The sequence below is a fragment of the Capsicum annuum genome, chromosome 6 (assembly GCF_002878395.1).
Source record: "Capsicum annuum cultivar UCD-10X-F1 chromosome 6, UCD10Xv1.1, whole genome shotgun sequence".
In the NCBI taxonomy this organism is placed as follows: domain Eukaryota; kingdom Viridiplantae; phylum Streptophyta; class Magnoliopsida; order Solanales; family Solanaceae; genus Capsicum; species Capsicum annuum.
In genome coordinates this window covers 190,080,175-190,095,942 of record NC_061116.1, presented here as the reverse complement: position 1 = coordinate 190,095,942, position 15,768 = coordinate 190,080,175, and the positions used below count along the sequence as shown (strand labels likewise).

The window sequence follows — 15,768 nt, the reverse complement described above, 5'->3', positions numbered from 1 at the left end:
AAATAAAACACCGTTGGAAGAAGGCCAAAAATCAGCTTAACCGCGACTGGAAGAAGACAAAAAATAGCTCAATCTATCAGTAATAGAGACAAATTCAGCTCAATCAACTACAACAGAACATTATTCTATGAATCTTGGAGCACATGAAGAAGAGATAACGCCCAAAACCGCTACTAGAAGAATCCATCAACACTTCGAATATACGAGCACGGGTACTATCAGAAGAAAATGGAGGATGAGATAAAGCATTTAACCTGGCTCTAATACCATGTCAACATCATCAATCCATGGATCGCCTTCGAAATATACAGAGAAAACCCAGAAGTATAGAGAGAGGAATAAACGAAGAAGAATGGAATTGAATTGGTTCAATTACAGTTGTCTATTACTAACTGGACTCTCTGGAAAATATCTATTTAGCATATATATTTACAATCAGACTATTAAAGTATCAGTGTAAAGTATAAATATAGGTCGGGTACTACATAAATAATGGGCCTTATTTACTATTGGGTCTAATACCTTCAGCAGCACCGCCATCATCAACCACTACCGTTCAATTCCTTCTACCGACCAACTCATCTATCATAACTAGCACCACCACAGCACCACTAACTACCACTAATACATCATAACCTCCATACATTCTTCGGCCGCCGCCACCATTGTCACTAGTAACACCACCTCTACCACAACTTCAACCACTACCATCACTACAATTTATCTCTACTAACAACCATCTTCACCATCACAACAAACAACATCTCCAACTAGCACCAACACATCGTCATCCATAACGTATTCATGTTTCAACCAACACAATCAATACCTCAAACTACTAACATCAAACAACGTCACATCACAACCACCATCAATCGCCACCATCATAACAATCACTACAATACCACCATTACAATTATCGCACCAACATTATTAATCACTAACATCAATCATTGTCACCGCAACCACCATTATAAACCATCTTCACTATCACTAACAAACATAAATGTTTTTTTCTCAATCAAACATTAATTGTGTTGTATTAAATTACATACTTTTTTAATAAATAATTAATTTTTTATTTGAATTGTATTTTTTATTTTATTATATATACAAATAAATTTTTTTGCACATTCAGATGTTGAGAAAAAAATGATCTTAATCATTCAGTTTTTAGATCTAGAGACAGCGTAACATCTTAATCATTCAGATGTGCATTCAGATTCAGACGTCTGAATCTTTAAAAAAACATGCAGCCTCATAGAGGTCTTTAAGCTCATCTGTCTCCAAGGGTAGAAACTCTTGATGCAATAGCTGGTGATATAGTCATGCATTTGCATAATGGACTTAGATAAAGTCATTAGGTGACTTTGGGCTTGCACTGTTTAGTGATTCAGATTTGGATAGGGCCAAACATTTTACTTTTTTTACTAACCTACTTATGAATTATTGCACTTATTTTTAAGCTTTAATTAGCAATTGTGATTACATAGCTTTAGTGACTAGTGGTGTCGTATTACGAGAATTGGTATTGGTATCGTTGTGACGATATCCTGGACTGTTAGGTGAATATGTCACCAGTGTTAACTAGAAATACCCCTACTTGGCAGAGTAATTGAAAGAATCTTTTTTTTTTTTTGGTAAAGGATGTGTTGATTATTTGCATTTGGAGAATGTCATATTATAATTGGTTTGCAATGCATAAATCACCATTAGCTAGGGAAGCACCTAAGTTACGTATAGCTAAAATTTTCTTCGTCGTTAAGACACCGCCATAAGTCACTTGTATTTCTTTTTTGAAGAGTTGATTAAATTGTACTTCTATTGATCGGCAAGTAGAACGATAAGAAGCTATTGAAACTTCTTCTTATAGTATAGGATATCCACAGACCACAACAAGAAGATCATATCAAATGAGTCGCTGCTACTAATGCTTCTTTGTTATTCTCTCCTTATCATTTCTCCTTCTCCAATGGCCTAGAAGTTGAGATTAAAACAATTGAACTTGAAGATACAGGACATCAAAGCTGGAAATTCTGAAGTTTGTATTAGAAAATTGAACTTAAGAACACAATGTCTTAATGCTTTACGTTTATATTTTTAAAATATCTTAATGCTTTAAATTTTACTTTTTAAAAAAAGACTAAATTTAAAAACACTACGTCGTGAAGTTTAAACCAAAATTTGGGCCGTGTAAAGTACATCCCAAAATTATAACTGAAAAATTTAGGGGAAAGGACACCAACTAGCCATTTTGAAAATAAATGGCCAGCATTTGGTAAGTATCCCACTTTGTGGCCAGTCGGCCCAAAAGATACCCCGTAATAGCCATTGGGCTATTTTGGCCTTTTCCTGCATATATAATTTTTATACCAAATTGATACAACGCTTATATCATATTGATACACTTTTTCAAAGGAGACAGAACCTATGCATGCATGTACAATCTTTATACCAAATTGAGACAATGTTAATGTCATTTAATAGCCTTTGGGCTACTTTGGCACTTTCCTACATATACAATTTTTATACCAAATTGATACACTTTTTCAAAAGTGATGGAACCTATGCACAGAGGCAGACCCACGTGGTGCCTCGAGGGTGCACGTGCACCCGGCAACTTTTTAAAAAAATTGTATATATATGTATATATATTCTACTAAAGTGTTAATATATTTAATTGTGCACCCTTAATAATAAAACTTGTGTGGGTGCATTGGTTTGAAACTCAAACGCTGACGCCCTTTTGGCCCGACGTCGCGTGTTCGATTCCTGATGGAGTCTTTCAATTTTTTCATTTTACTTCTCTTTTATATACATTTAAATGCCACCAGCTAGCCAGTCACCTCATCTGACCCCACCCATTCTTAATTAATATATTTACTATGTACTAAAAAAGGACTTTGCCCAATCCCAAGCCCCATATTTCCCTCCCAAATTTCAATTTTCAACCCGTATTTTCTCAAATCCCCCAACTCCCTAGATGATACTACAATTTACAAATTAATAGTACCCAAACAAAGAGAAAGGAGCAATTTTTCATTTGATGCTAATAGGTACACGTTTCTTTCTTTCATTTTTTTTTATTTTTTTATTCAAATTTGGTTAATGTTAATTGCTTTTAATATTTACTTGTTGCTTGAAAGTTAGTGTGTAAAATATATTTATTTATTTTTTCTTGCTTCTATTTAAGTTCATGGGATTTGATTAAAAATAAATAAATAATTATTTTTACTTATATTCTTGATGAATTTTTTATTTTGTAGGAATTTGTTATTGATTCTTGTGAATTGAAATGGATAGATATTATTCTCCTCAACCAAGTTCTAGTTTTAAAGATAATTCTCATCGCCTTAGCAAAAGCAAAAAAAGGCAAAAAAAAACTTCAAGGTCCATTATATTTAAGCACAAAGTACAAATAAAGTGTGAGATTTAACAAAAAAAGGCATAAAGGAGAAAACATATAAACATATGTCTAGTTCAAGACTAATAATATAAGCATGAATGACAAATATATGAACACAGAAATTGATTTTTTTTTATTAAGTGAAATATCAATTGTTTAGTATTCGTATCTCCAGAAAAGCCTCATTGACAAGGGAAAGTATATCTTATAAATTAGAACCTAAATTGCACATTAAACGAGGCGAGCGATCAATACAAATTTGAGTCTTTATTCAGAAATTATGCGCCTTTGACATTACTGGTGCACCCCCAGACTTCAAATCTTGAGTTCGCCTCTGTCTATGCATGCATACACAATCCCTATACTAAATTGATACAACGGTTATAGCACATTGATATACTTTTTCAAAAGAGAGTGAACTCACACATACATATACAGTACCTATATCAAATTGATACTATATTTATACCATTTTGATGTATTTTTTTGTAAAAAAAATATAGTAGTGAAATAAAAAAATAGAAAACTGAATTCGTTTTTTATAAGAAAATGTACAACATTCTTTTTAAATGAAACAATAAAAAAAAGTTAAAAAAAATAGAGAAGGATACGAATGTGACGCCCCAAAGTTTTAGGGCCTGTCACCCGCCAGGATTGTGCGTACCAACTAGGCCGCAACATTGTCAGTTATGCAGGCGGTATGTGCTGAGGGAATATGCTGAAGTCGAAGATGAGGAAAAGGGGCATAACATGAGGCAACAAGCATCTATATATGTTGCATGACATGTCATAAGAGTGCCAAGGTGATTTCGAGAGGGCTTGGTGTGAGCCCAAGGGGGCGAAGGCATGGTGAGGATCGTGGGCGGTGTTCGATGTCAGCGCCATGTCATTTTGAGATACAAGTGAAATCTAAGGATTCTGGTTTAAAGGGTTGATGTTAAGGGTACCTTATGTATGCTTACCAAATTGGGGGTCATTTAGAGTCCATTTGGATAGGGGCTTGACTTGGCCAAAGTCCAGTGGTATTGTCGTAATTTACTGATTAGTCCGAAGGCCATAACTCGTTCCATGTGTATGGGAATGGGGTGAAACTTCATGGAGGTGTGAAGGAAGTCAAGATAAAGGAGTAGGAACAAACGGTACCCAATTTAAAGGTCGGATGAATGATCTAAGCCCCAGTACAGTTCTCGAGCAAAATGATGTCCAGTGCCAGACATTGGGATTATTTATTTTAAGCTATATAAGGGGGGTATACATGGTGACAGCTTACCAGCCTCCCCCGGGTGTGTCGACAGATTGCCACCCCAAGTGTGCTGCCTTGAGGGACAATATCAAGGGCCTGCCTTGGCTTGTCAAAGGAATGTGCAAGGTACTCATAGGGCTCGGGAACCCTATGGGCAACGCAGGGTCGGGTGGACTAGCGTTGGGCACCCCGACAAAGCTAGAGGTTGGCTATATGAATCGACATACCCCGCGGGCTATCTAAATAATGGAAGGATACCTCCAAACTGATAGAGCAATCGAGATACTCTCCTCAAGAAACTCGTGAGCTAACCTGTGAGCTTGGTCAAGGTTCTGCCAAGCGAGCAAGGGTTCGTTGGCCTAGACGCGCAGTTGTGGGGCGACACTGTGCTATGGAAGCTGGATGCAAGTTTTGTGGGCTATGTTTGGCTATGCCATAACACGTGAGATGGCATATCTAAGAAAGACCCTTGTGACTAAGGCCAAGGATTGAGGGTTGCCCTACTCGGGCGAAACAAAGGCCAAGTGCACATGCATAAGGCGATATCAAGCTTGAGGATAGGACTGTGCACGCTATAGCGATGTCCAGGTCCAGGCGAGGGACGAGTATGTCCGCAGCCATCCCCGAGAGCGCATATAGATGAGATTAAAGGATTAAAGGTGCGCCATAAGAGTTGCTTATACGTTGGTTGTGTCAGCCGACATGTTGATAGAGCGGCACCAAAGGGAGCAAACCTCTGAGGCGAGCTTCCCACAGGCACAGGATCGTGTTAAAGACCTGGGAAATGAGAAAGGCTGGCCCATAGTTGGGGGAACCATGGGCATCACATGGGCAAAATTGTGTGTCGCTGTCACAGTGAAAAATGAGCCCGTGACAAGTGGTATCAGAGCAAGACCACTTGCTACGCAAGTGGTATCAGAGCGTAGAATTGAGAGCAGATTGTGAATGTCATTGCAGCGATCATTGCTAAAGCCTAGATTGATATTCTTCGTGCTCATGAAGATCGTTTGAGATGATGCTACCTTGTGAAGGGAATTGGTTGTATGTTGAGACGCTTAAGTTAGCTATGTCAACCAAGGCCCATCATTTCAGAATCACGACATGTCACAGCCATTAATTCTGCTTTGGTCTGTGTGGGTTGATTCATCTTCGAAGCATCCGAGAGGAATTGAGAAACCTTCAAGGGATGAATTCAAATTAGTGGATACCGTATGCAGAGGGATTCTATGAAGGCATGTTGGGCCAACAGGTGTGGTCATTGTACGATGTTGTTTGAGTTGAACCATAAAGTTGGACATCGGATAGCTGGTGCTCAAATGTCCTTGATTGTGGGGAGCCTTCAGTTCGTCAGAAACTCTGTTAGCGGTATGTCGGCAACTATGGTCAGAAGAGAGCATGGACTTGACAAGGACGTCAAGAAAGGTTGGTGAAGTACATCAAAAACTTGTCAGTCAAATAGTTTGTTCATGCAAAGCGATGAGCCAGGGTTGTCAGCCATGAAAGAGTCTAGGCTGAGATAGAAAAGGAGATATGCCGATAAGTCAGGTGGTCAAGAAAGTTGAAGCCATAGACTATAAAAATTGTGCTTGATCATGTTTAGGTCTTGTCATGGATGCAATTAAGGCATCAAGTTGAGTGTCCACCATGAAGGTTGGACTTGAGCTTTGCCGGAAGGCATGTGAAAGGGTCCGTCTAAGGAAGTCGGACTCAAGGTCGGAACTGTACCTAGCCATCTAATGGGTTGCGAAGAGTGGGAGGAGAGTCCCTAAACCTAGCAATCCAATGGGTTGCGAGGAGTGGCAGGAGAGTTCCTACAGAAGTAAGCCATGCAGGATGAGTGGGCAGTGAAGCCTATGGCATGGGCAAGCGGAGCTTGCAGTTAGAGAAAGTGCTATGCAAAGCAAAAACCAGGCTAGCACCAAACGGACCATTAGGCCGCGACAACATAAAGAAGGACCTGAGTGCAGGTTTCTTTGTGGAAAGATGGGCGTTAAAGTCAGGTGGAGGTAAAGCCATCAAGTGTATGAGCGGCACACATAAACCAAACCATTTCATGGAGAGGTGTTGTGCCAAAGTACTATGGGTAAGGAAAGTCGTCAAAGTGGGATTAGCTAAAGCGCTGAAAATGAATTGGGTTCCAAGTTCGAGAATGGATTCTTTCCAAGAGTAGAAGAGTAGGTCGGAGGTCGTAGATGGGTAAACCAAGGGAGTTCTCGCTATAGGCTATAGGTACGAGGGTACCCCGAATGTCGAAGGACTACAAAAGGAAAGAGAGAGTTTTGAACGAAGTGTCTAATTCATAGAGTAGTGAACAGATGCTGGCACTTTGAGATAAAAAGTACTTGCCAAAGGTACATCCCAAGAGAGTGCGAGATGCCTATGGGCGCGGAGCACACGAGATTCCAGAAGGTTCCACGGTGAAGCATGGGTTTCCAAAGGCTGTTGTGAAGGGTGATTGGGATAAAGTTCGTAATTTGGACTACCACCAGTGACGTCGCTCGAGGAAAGGAGATAAGGACCATAAGGGCATGGTTGGCAAAGATGACACATCGAGGGATGGCTACCTAGCTATGTTGTGCTAAAAGGGTAAAAGTCCGGGAGGGAATATAGTTGTCTACCAGAGGCAAAGGATCGAAGGGCTAGACATGCCAGGTATGGATGGGCTAGTAGAATCGCCAGGATGGAAACAGATTTCCGGACAAGATGAAGGCCGTGAGGAGCATGGTGCGCATATGACCTAAGGTTACCGCAAAGTTAGTCACCAGAGGGTGCAGGTGTGGAGACACCGTTCGAGAAGAAGTGCGGAGTGCATGCTTGGATAAAACTTGGTGGAGAAGGGCAAGGGGCCTGACTCCAATTTTAAGAAGGAGTTCGCGAGAGTTCCCACACAAAAGGATTTGGGGGCCGCGATGTAAATCCCCAAGGGTGCAGACTTCGGGTTGTCGTCGGTGTTGCATGTCATTGAGGACAATGACTACTTCAGGTGTGTGAGGGTGTGACACCCCAAATTTTTAAGGCCTGTCACCCGCCAGGATTGTGCGTGCCAACTAGGCCGCAACATTGTCAACTATGCAGGCGGTATGTTCTGAGGGAATATACTGAAGTCGAAGATGAGGCAAGGGGGCATAACATGAGGCAAAAAGCATCTATATATGTTCCATGAAATATCCTAAGAGTGCCAAGGTGATTTGGAGAGGGCTTGGTGTGAGCCCAAGGGAGAGGAGGCATGGTGAGGATTATGGGCGGTGTTTGATATCAGCGCCGTGCCATTTTGAGATACAAGTGGAATCTAAGAATTCCAGTTTAAAGGGTTGATATTAAGGGTAACTTGTGTATGCTTACCAAATTGGGGGTCATTTGGAGTCCGTTTGGATAAGGGCTTGACTTGGCCAAAGTCCAGTGGCATTATCGTAATTTATTGATTGGTCCGAAGGCTATAACTCATTCCATGTGTATGGGAATGAGGTAAAACTTCATGGAGGTGTGAAGGAAGTCAAGAGAAAGAAGTAGGAATAAACGGCACCCAATTTGAAGGTCGGATGAGTGATCTAAGCCCCAGTACAGTTCTCGGGCAAAATGATGTCTAGTGCCAAACATTAGGATTATTTATTTTAAGCATATATAAGGGGGGTATACATGGTGACAACCTACCAGCCTCCACCGGGTGTGTCGATAGATGGCCACCCCAAGTGTGCTGCCTTGGGGGACAACCTCAAGGGCCTGCCTTGACATGTCAAAGGAATGCGCAAGGTACTCATAGGGCTCGGGAACCCTACGGGCAACGCAGGGTTGAGTGGACTAACGTTGAGCGCCCCGACAAGGTTAGAGGTTGGCTATATGAATCGACATGCCCCACGGGCTATCTAAATGATGAAAGGATGCCTCCAAGCCGATAGAGCAATTGAGATACTCTCCCCAAGAGACTCGTGAGCTAACTTGTGAGCTTGGTCAAGGTTCAGCTAAGCGAGCAAGGGTCTGTTGGCCTAGACGCACAGTTGTGGGGCGACACTGTGCTATGGAAGCTGGATGCAAGTTTTGTGGGCCATGTTTGGCTATGCCATAAGACATGAGATGGCATATCTAAGAAAGACGTTTGTGACTAAGGACAAGGATTGAGGGTTGCCCTACTCGGGCGAAACAAAGGCCAAGTGCACATGCACAAGGCGATGTCAAGCTTGAGGATAGGACTGTGCACGCTATAGCGATGCCCAGGTCCAGGCGAGGGACGAGTATGTCCGTAGCCATCCCCGGGAACGCATATGGATGATATCCAAGGATTAAAGGTGCGCCATAAGAGTTGCTTATACGTTGGTCGTGTCAGCCGACATGTTGATAGAGCGGCGCCAAAGGGAGCAAACCTTTGAGGCGAGCTTCCCACAGACACAGGATCGTGCTAAAGACCTGGGAAATGAGGAAGGCTGGCCCATAGTTGGGGGAACCATGGGCGCCGCACGGGCAAAATTGTGTGCCGCTGACACAGTGAAAAATGATCCCGTGACACGAAGCCTACATTGAAATGGCTAAAAGTAGGAATTACTTTAATGGCTAATTATAGATAATTAGTTTTGGGTGGCTGTTATGGTGGAATTATTTTAGAATGAAGTGTTATTTTTGTCCTTTCCCCAAAAATTTAGGCTATAATCCGCAGATGACTCGAAACCAAAACCTTAAGGTTGGAGGTAGGTGGTATTTAGCATTCGAGCAACTATGTTTGTCACTTATTACTTGTTTTCACTTTTTTCACTTTCACTTCTCTCACAAAAATTCAAAAATAGCTCCAATTTATATTCATGGTCAGACATAACTCCAACTTCAATTCCAATTCCAACTCCAATTCCAAAAAAAATAATTTTTATGGTCAAACATCTACTAAGTATTATGCTTCTTTTATTTTGATTTTCTTTATTTTTGATTTACTGTTATTTGAGATGTGTAGTTATTAGCTTCTGCATGATGCCACTCACTTCGATCACAATAATTGGCATGAAAAGAATTGAGACTTGTCATTTTTTTATAAAAGTTTTAATATTTAAGTGATCAATTTTTGTTCAACAAATTAATTAAATTGGCACACGTAAAAAAGTAAAAAGGTACCAATGAATTAAGATTAAAAAGATAAAAAGTTATCATCATGTAATATTATCGAGAAAAACTTAATAGAAATAAGAAATTTATCCACGTGGTCAGTACATAAATAATGCAACACGAGTTGATTTTTGTATATGGACATTACTAAACACCTCAAAATTTGCCTTATATACCAAATTAGATGGCGGCAACCAACTGTAATATAAAATAAAATCAAGGGCAAAATAATAGCAGGACAATAAATTTAAATATTTGATAATACATGCCACAATTTTTATTGGAAAGAAACTGCAAAAGTACAATAAATTTAGATATTAAAAAACACATGTCATCCTTCTAATGGGAAAGAAACATGCAAAGGGATTTAAACTCTAAAATGTCAAAAATACCCTATGAGAACCACTAAAACTTAACATTCTTGTTTCTATATAGTTATGATATATAATTATTTCTATTTTATTTGAAAACAAAGAAACATGATGAGGCATATATGAGTCGAAAATAAATCGAATTTGTCATTAGTCTTGTTCTTTTTGTTTTTACAAGGGGTAGGTCCCATCTTCCTCATCACATGTTATTTTCAATTGCAGTCATATGGGCCTAAGGGCATTTAATTACCAAAATATATTTTAATTTTTTGCATATATATTTGGATCTCGATTATCTCATATTAAAAGCTCCCAAGACATTGGCAAAAGGTGGTCCAACATTGTCAAAAAATTTATTTTTTAAGTTATCATTTTGATTCACAGCTGTAACATTTTAGTACTAGTATTTTTAAATCCCCATTTTACTAATCTTGCCTCCACCATTAATGTTTATCGAAATGTGAGTTTATGGCTAAGTTACGTTTTAGTGTTCTCACTAATAGCATGTGCTAGGTGGATCAATTGCACTAATTGGGACCATGTAAATATTGCAATTTGAAAATATATATTTATATAGGTACTTGATGTTGCTATTATTCACTTTTTTATTATTTTCGACATGACTTTTTCGTTATTTCTTCTATATACTATTTATTTTTTATATGTTTTACTTGAGTTGGGGGTCTATCGACAACTTCTTTTCCATCATAAAATAGGAGTAAGACCATGTATACATCATGATCGGAGCCACCTTAGGCGAAGGGTGATTCAATGCACACCCTTCACTAAAAAAATACGAGGTGCATGTGGGTTAATGTTATTTAATATGAGTATACATTTAATTTTGTAAATTTTTAACATAATTGTGTATAAAATTTACACACTCTTCACCAACTTTTAAACTCGACCACCGCTATACAACACCCTTTTAAAAACTCACCTATGAAATTATAGTGGAGTATTATTATTGTATGTGCCTATAAGTATTTGGCAAAAGAAAAACCAACACAAACAGAAACTTACGACTCAAGTAATTTTGCACAATAAAATTGCTAATAGATCACAATTAAATTATAATGGCCACGACATTAAAATCACATAAATTCTCATAGAGTATAAAAATAAAACAAGATAAGTGAGATAATCCTAGCTCTGTTAAGATTCTTGATTATATAACTATATATAATCCAAACTAATATAACCTTACAATATAGCGTAATTACAAATACATTCCCCCTATTTTAACATCAAAAATAAATATATTTCCATCATAATTAATAATTTTAATTCTGCTTCAATGGAATTATTTTATCCTGATGTAACCATCAATGCTGGTGGTTCCTACCTTCTTCCCCGTGACTTTATAATTACATAATTATTATTTTGAAAAACGTCTGTAACCCCACATGGCCACATATAACCTATGATGAATCAAATTATCCAAATGTTAAATTTATCACCCACTCGTTGTATTCTCATTGGTCCAATATAAAAATCTTATCGATCTTTAATTTTTCAAATATAAAATCCTACACATTTTAAATAATAACTTTAATAATTATGTGCCAAGTATGATCAAGATGAAGTGTTAAGTTAGTATCTTGTTCTACATGTAATAAGTCAGCTTGTTTTGTTAATCTATCTGTAATATTGGTTGTAACAATGTAGCTATGGACTCCTCATTTTACCTAACTATTATGCATAAAATATCCTTATTAACAAAAAAGAAAACAAATAATAACTTGAACTCTCACGATCTTAGAAATTGAGATGATATGAAGATCGATGAATAAAATTAATTCATTAATTATTGTATTTTATTTTTAAAGAAAACATAGAATTCTGACTCTCTTTAATTAATCTAAATTTAAAGTTAAACAAATGTATAGAAAAAGAAGACTAGGGGTTACACATGTGACATGGTCAAAACCCTAACTAGTCTTGCTTAGTGTGGTCTCAACAGTGGTTAGATTATATAATAAAGTATTATTATTATAATAATAATTTATAGTATATTTATTCTCTTCTAATACAGACTCCAATAGTTAACAAACCTTCACTGGAAAAAGGAATTCGAAGGATATATTGCCAGATGTATATTACTTTGTTTATTGAATTAAAAAAACTAGACAGACAGACTTCATTAATTTATTTTTTTATTTTATTTTATTTTATAATTATATTATTCCCCCTTTTTGGTCAACATCGTTACGAAAAGTGCGGTCCGCGCCAATGGAGCCCCTTACATTTTCAAAAATTTGAATTTTTGTCACAATAATTTTGTTATTGACGTTTTTAGATCTTGTTGACTTAAAGAGTTTCATCCAATTATTTCAACTTTTCACCTTTTACTTTCTACAAATTATACTGAGATACCCTCTTTTCTTAAACTCAAAGGGATCGTCTGGTTGGTGGGATAAGAATAATAATAAGAGGGCAGTTTGGTGCAATAAAACTTTCACTATTTATAGAGTTCAGAGAAAGATCGAATTTCAAGGGTTTATTATATATATGCAATCTTACATTGCATTTTTCTATCAGAGGCTGTTTTTACGACTTGAACCCGTGATCTTCTGATCAAATGGCAGTAACTTTGCCAGTTACCTTAGGCTCTTCTTCACAAGAATAACAATTTCATGCAGATACTTTATAACATTATGTTGTTCTGCATTCGATAATGAGCATTATTTAGTCGTGAGATTATTTTTATTGCAATATTTAGTATAAATGGTGAGATATATAAGTTATCTAATATAGAAGGTGAACAACATAAATACCAGACATATTTGAGCTTAAGTACAAAAAATCTAGATATTTTACATAATTATTGAAAATTTTGATTTTGGATGTATCGAGATACATAATTAGCTCCCGATACATCTAATGAAGATACATTTTTTCCTTTATAAAGAAACATAATTAGCTCCTGATATGTTTTTTCGATTTTGGGTCTGTCGAGATACATAATACATTCAATGATTATACATTTTTTTCTTTATAAAGATATATAATTAGCTCCCGATATATTTTCTTATTTTGGTCTGTCAAAATACATAATTAGCTCTCGATACATCCAACAAAGTTATATAGTTAGTTGAGATTTTCACTTTGTAAGGGTGAAAATTTATGTAATATCATAAGTTAACATGTATGCTTATTTTATTTTTTTCTAAAATAATTCCATGGGATATCCTTACTCTTAAATTTTTTTATCGCTTTCCTTGTTTGAAATATGTAAACATTAGTCAGTGCAAATATTCGTCGGGGGTGGAAAGGACTATCAGATATGGAGATCAATGATGATTTCATTTTAAAAATTATCTCGATTGTATTATGTTTGTGTTGTTATCTTTTATCAAATGATAATGTTTCTATATTATTAGTGATTTATTTGTGGAATTATTAGAAAATACTTTTATCTATTCTTTTAGTAATAAAATTATAAAAGTAAAGATACATAAGATCAAATCCCGTAATCAATAGGGCTTATTATAAACTACGACCTATGTTCGAAGCTTACATCTCGGCCTGTGTAAAACACTTTTTAAACATTGTTTTCTATTATTTCCTTCGTTTCAAAAAGAATAATTTGTTTTCCTATTTAGTCTGTTTCAAAAAGAATGACTCTTTTTTTTTGCAATACTTTTAATTTAACTTTTCACATGACATATTTAAGATCATAAGATTAGAAGATATTTTGATACATTTGACATAACTTTAATTTAGAACCACAAAATTCAAAAATTTCTTTATTTTCTTAAACTTTTTCCGTGTCAAGTCAAACTAAATTTTTTATTTTTTTTTTGAAACAGAGGAAGTATCAAATAATTGCACTGTTGTTTTCCCTTTTTTTTCAAACAAAAAAAACAAATATTGGATGTTAGCGCTGTACTTCGTTTTTTTGTAAATCTGGTGGTCCATCGCTGTTTCAAATATTGAAATGCTAGCTTGGAGGAGGAATTTGTGATATATTTTGTCCCTTTATAAATTTTTAGTTCTAAATTCTTTTATAAGTAAAGTTATCTATTTAAATAATCATTGCTATTATATCTACTATACATAGCTAAAAGGATAATTCAGTGCATTAAACTTTCTGTTATGTGTAGGATTCGGATAATGTTGGACCACAAGAATCTATTGTAAAAAAAAAAAAAAAAGGCAGTCCGACACACTTAACTCTCGCTATGTGCAAGGTTTGAGGAAGGGCTTAACTACAAGGATCTATTGTACGCATCCTCATATTACATTTGTGCAAGGGGCTGTTTTTAAGTCTTGAACCTGTGACCTCCTGATCACATGACATCAACTTTACTAGTTACTTCAAGACTCCCCTTCAAAGGAGAGATGCAAACACAAGAGCTTCCCGGTAGGTCACCCCTACTAGTACTACTCTCGCCCAAGTACATTTAACTTCGAAGTTCTAATGGGATCCGGTGCGTTAGTACTAGTATGATCGCATCCAACATAAAAATCTGCAACATTATCTTGCATTTCTACTAAAGACTGTTTCCATAATTAAAGCAACTATAGTTACATTATAGTTTTATAGCTATAGTTATAGTATAGCTATAGCTACTATACATAGTTATAGATTTAAAATATTATCTAACGTAGCTATATTTATGATTTTGTAACAAATCTCTCCTCTCTCCCTTTCTCGCTCGCCACTCTCCTCCCTCTTTGCCTTCTCTCGTTTTCCTCTCTCCTCTTGCATTCCTTTCAAAAAGTTGAAATTTTCAGATCTGGTTGACTTAAAATTGAATTCTTGTTGGAGAGAAAGTGAAAACAATTTGGCAGTGAAAGTTGAAAAAAAAAAAAAATTAAGAAGTTTTTCACTTTTTCATACAATTATTTTGCTTTCTAACCTTTTACTTTTAAGAGAGCGTCTCATGAGAGCCTAATGAAAAATGACTTTTTCTTTATAAAACTACAAGAAGGTTGCTCTCTTATATTCCTTTATTATCAGACGCATGTGTTTTTGCATGCAATTACGAACAAATATTGGATTTTTGAAAATGGGATGATATTCGATTGATTAGAAACAAATGCATTTGAAGTTGAAGTCAACATAAAATATTTAAATGTAAATCAAGTTGTATATTTTGACACGATATGAACTTTATTTGGAAAAAGAAAAAGCGTGTGATTTTAAAAGTTTGAGAATGAGGGCATTATTTACTAGAAATACGTTTTAGTGGTTGCAAATTAAATATAATTTAGTTTATATATCGCTGTTTACAAATATTAAAGTTCAGTATTATATTTGAAAATTTAAAATATCGGAATAATACTTTGATGGCCTAACAAGTAACAGATATTCGAACTCTTTCCTTTTTCTTTTTAGTTTGGATGTGCTAGAATTGAATAATTTTTTAGATATAAAATAAATAATGTGTTGAGATTATATTTAATTAAAATAAAAGTGTTACTCTTTTTAAAAACTTAAATTTTTAAAGGAGATAGTTACATAATTCAACATGATGCAATAAAATACCGTTAATTATTTTTGATAATAAACTTTAGAATGGATCAAAATATCTAAAAAATACTAACATATAACGACGAAAGAACTAGGATTAGATCTTAGAATTATATTGGTTGGATTTCTATATTTAATGGTCTTAGATTAGATAGATACGGATCTTTCCATGCATCAAAAATTA

General features: G+C 36.1%; 1 non-coding gene across 1 annotated transcript; it reads right to left on the bottom strand.

Moving 5' to 3' along the window:
- Window positions 1-14,446: 14,446 nt before the first annotated feature.
- LOC124899866 lies at window positions 14,447-14,566 on the bottom strand. Its single transcript, XR_007057429.1, has one exon. It is a non-coding gene; the product is annotated as a 5S ribosomal RNA (ribosomal RNA).
- Window positions 14,567-15,768: the final 1,202 nt, after the last annotated feature.